The sequence below is a fragment of the Ovis aries genome, chromosome X (genome assembly GCF_016772045.2).
Source record: "Ovis aries strain OAR_USU_Benz2616 breed Rambouillet chromosome X, ARS-UI_Ramb_v3.0, whole genome shotgun sequence".
NCBI classification, from domain to species: Eukaryota; Metazoa; Chordata; class Mammalia; order Artiodactyla; family Bovidae; genus Ovis; species Ovis aries.
The window spans coordinates 121,429,335-121,433,794 of NC_056080.1; the positions used below are offsets into that span (position 1 = coordinate 121,429,335).

General features: G+C 40.0%; 1 pseudogene; it reads right to left on the minus strand.

Annotated features, from left to right (window-relative positions):
- Positions 1–979: 979 nt before the first annotated feature.
- LOC114111852 (U4 spliceosomal RNA) lies at positions 980–1,103 on the minus strand (annotated as a pseudogene).
- Between the last annotated feature and the right edge of the window lie 3,357 nt (positions 1,104–4,460).

Below are 4,460 nucleotides of genomic sequence, written 5' to 3' on the forward strand. Positions count from 1 at the left end.
TCTCTTGTACTGGCACAAATCCTAACACTTACCAGCTGGCTACTTTTCCTATCTTTTCGCAATTTCTGTCAATAATTCTCTAATTTTTTTCTTGATAATTTTCCTCAAATTTTTTTCTAATATTTTTCTAATTATTCTCTAATATTATAAATCTATAATAATTATTCTAATGTTTCTCAAATTTTTTCTAATAATTTTGTTCTCAATAATTCTCTAATAATTTTCTTCTACTGGTTCTTTTTCCTCCACAAAATACACAGGATGGAGAGTTATACATTAACTCTGTCAGGACTTCTTTTCTCTCACCTGAAAGCAAGGAATTGATCTTTCCAACTCAAAAATCTATCTATAAGACTCGGATTCCCTCAACCATCCTTTCAGTCTCTGTGGGAGTTGAAAACTGTCATATTTCTCAGGAAAACTTCAAAAGGAATGACAAAATGAAGGTTACTAGGAGATGTGAATGACTGCTTTTTTTAACTCTCATGCTTTGGGAGCTTTTATCTTGAGCCTAAAAGCCATAAAGACAAAGAGTACAATAATTGCACATAAAATGAGGGATATAAAAGTCAGGTTGAATTGTAGCTTCTAGTTCTCTACAACCTTAGTTATGCAACAATACTTGATGTAACTGGGCTTTGTGAGCCAGAAATTAAGACAAATGTCCTGTCAAAGTGTTAGAATATTTGAAATTGTAACTGTCTCTGAAAACCCAAGTCCATGAGAAATATAAGAGAGGCATTATTTTCTCCATTTGTCAGATGAGAAAATGGAAGCCTAGAAAGATTTAGTGGAGGGAGCCTAGGAAAACTAGACTCCAGGTGATAAAACCCACATGCCCTTTCTCTAAGACTAGTGTTCTTTAAAATGTATAGTCAATTTCTGCCTCCTCAGAACAGGCCTTGAAAATCACATAGCTAATGAACTTCCTAGTCACATCTCTCCTTCAGATATTCATTAAATTTCTGAAATCAAAATGTATAATTATATAATAGAAATAATTAACATTTTATGGGAAAAATCATTGTTTTAAAAATTTCAATCAACAGTAATTGTGCCTCAGATAAACTTCATGAGCTGTAATATTGCCACCGTACAAAGATACATTAAAGTTGATGAAAAAGAAAAAAAATGGTATACAAACCACTTGAATCAGAAAAATATTGTGAATGAATTTTTTAATATAGCAATTTATTACTTTCATGACTTTTGTACATGGTTTAATGACCTGAATTAACTGTGTAGCTTCTGAACCTTTAAAAGCTCTAACTTGCCTAGTTTTACTTTATGAAACTTATTCAACCATGATAACATTCTGACATATGAACAAACATATCCTGATCATGTACAAACAGCATGCAATTATAATATAATTTGTGAAAATTACCTTGTTACCTAGGCAAGAAAATGAACTATAAAATTATGGAACAAAAAAAGGAGGAAGTGTTATTGAGCAATGCTAAATGCTAATCTATCCAATGTGTTTAATGTGACTGAACTTCTAAGAATTGACAGGGACTCAAATGGTCAACAAATCCTGCTCATGGGTGTTTATTAATACTTTGAGCATGTGTATGCCTTTCCTGCAATTTTTCTGTGATGGTCCAGCAGTAAACTCATGCTCAGACCCCTTTAGGACAGTCATGGATGTCTCCAAAACAGCTGTGGCTGGAGTGTCACCTATGGCAATAGCAAAATAAAAGGCTGACTAAGTGGAATGCTGAAGAATTGATGCTTTTGAGCTGTGGTATTGGAGAAGACTCTTGACAAGAGGCCCTTAGACTGGAAGGAAATCAAATCAGTCCATCCTAAAGGAAATCAATCCTGAATATTCATTAGAAGGACTGATGTTGAAGCTGAAACTCCAATACTTTGGCAACCTGATGCAAAGAACTAACTCATTGGAAATGACCCTGATGCTGGGAAAGATTGAAGGCAGGAGGAGAAGGGGGCAACAGAGGACAAAGATGGCTGGATGGTATCACTAACTCAATGAACATGAGTTGGAGCCAGCTCCAGGAGATGGTGAAGGACAAGGAAACCTGGCTTACTGCAGTCCACGAGGTTGCAGAGTCAGACATTACTGAGCGACTGAACAACAACAAAGTGGAGCACATCTATGAGTATCCTCATCTTGTGCTTTTGCTTACATATTATAGTTTCATGGTAATCATTAAGTCAGTAAAGAAGCAGGAAAATGAGATCCTTCTTTACATGTCCATCACTCTTTAGATAGCAAATGGTAGATAAAGTTATTGTCATGGTTACAAAGAAAAACCTTAGTCTGTATATGTGTGTATACACCATCTATCTATATAGATAGGTACTGAGATCTATATGTTTCACACATTACATATTATTTAACCTTCATAATAATCTTGTGAAATGAGTATGAGCATTTTCCCATTTTACAGAGGGGAAAAGTAGGAAATAGACAAATTAAAGGATAAATAACCAAGTCACACAGTTGCAATTATCTAAAGCTGAGATCTGAGCTCAGACTCTTCTCAATACAACACATTTCAAGGTCAGCTGGGCCTAGAGCAAGTAAATAAGGCTAGATCAGTTTGAAATAAAGGCATTCAGAAGCAGCTCTGAATACAAAGTGTTTTTTTTTAATTTAAATTTATTTATTTTAATTGGAAGTTAATTATTTTACAATATTGTATTGATTTTGCCATACATCAACATGAATCTGCCACGGGTGTACACGTGCTCCCCATCCTGAACCCCCCCTCCCACCTCCTTCCCCGTACCATCCCTGTGGGTCATCCTAGTGCACCAGCCCCAAGCATCCTGTATCCTGTATCAAACCTGGGCTGGTGATTCGTTTCTTGTATGATATTATACATGTTTCAATGCCATTCTCCCAAATCATCCCACCCTCTCCCTCTCCCACAGAGTCCAAAAGACTGTTCTATACATCTGTGTCTCTTTTGCTGTCTTGCATACAGGGTTATCGTTACCATCTTTCTAAATTCCATATATATGCGTTTGTATACTGTATTGATGTTTTTCTTTCTGGCTTACTTCACTCTGTATAATAGGCTCCACTTTCATCCACCTTATTAGAACGGATTCAAATGTGAATACAAAGTTTTTTTTTTTTATTCAGTAGAAATGAATTCAATAGAAACTCGAGAGTGCCCTTTGAGCTCGATTGATATTGAGTGGAATGCCACTGTGAGTCACTTAGAGAGGAATGAATTTGCTTTTCCAGCAAAGACAACTAGTGTGTCCTTCAACTTTCCTGTAATTTGGCACCCAGAAAATGATCAAAAGTGGTACCATAGGGGTGGTCCTAAGATGGCGGAGGAATAGGATGGAGAGACCACTTTCTCCTCCACAATTTCATCAAAAGACCATTTGATCGCTGAGAGAATTACACAAAACAACTTCTGAACGCTGGCGGAGGACACCAGGCACCCAGAAAGAAAGTCCATTCTTTTTGAAAGGAGGTAAGACAAAATATAAAAGATAAAAGAGTTAAGGATGGAGATCCATCCCGGGGAGCGAGTCATGAAGGAGGAAAAGTTTCCAAACACCAGGAAACAATCTTACCAGCGGGCAACATAATCGGGAGGAAACAAACAAACAAACAAACACAGATTACGTGCCTAACTGCAACTCCCAGCAGAGAAGTAGCCCAGATGCTCACAAGTCCGCCAGCAGTGGGCGGGGGCTGAACAGGGAGGTGTGGGCTGCATGCTTAAGGTAGGGATGGGGCCTGAATGCCCTGAGGACAGTCTTAGGGAGCTAACCTGAGATAGCAACCCAAACTGTGGGATAGCCAGAGAGAGAAAAAAAAAGAGAGTGAGAACTTTGAAAAGTTCTAACCTGAGACACAGCCTAGCCTGCTCACAGAACGAAGGACTGAGTGAATACCAGAGGAGAGCTAACCAGCTGTGGACTGGCCCCTCCCCCAGCCAGAGGCAGAGAGACAGATGGGCGACAGCCAGAGCCAGAAGGCAAGAGGCAATCTTGGCCCCAGAGACTGCATCCTCCACCAAACTGTGAGCAGGCTCCCAGTTACTAACCAAGTCTTCCTGGGATCCTGAACAGTTGACATTCATCAGGAGGGTCACAGTCAGAGATCAGTTCCTCAGAGGAGACACACGGCACATCTGAGACGGCGCTCTCGCTGCACACTCAGGAAGCCAAGTGGCTGGGACCCAGGAGGTGATAAGATGCACCACACCCCTGGGAGAGTGTACTCGCCAAGCACCTGGTCTCCTGAGCTGCTCAGACCTGGGAAAGGCACAAAACGCAGGTCTAACTGAGTCTGTGCCTTTGTGGAGCACCCAAGAACCTGAGCCTGAGCAGCTTAGACCTGGGAAGTGCATACAAACCAAGGCCCGCTTTAGACAGTTCCCCTACAGAGTAACCTGGAGCCTGGGCAGTGTAGATCGGGAAAGTACACACACAGGGGCAAACCCACTGTGGCCCAGGTACACATAACT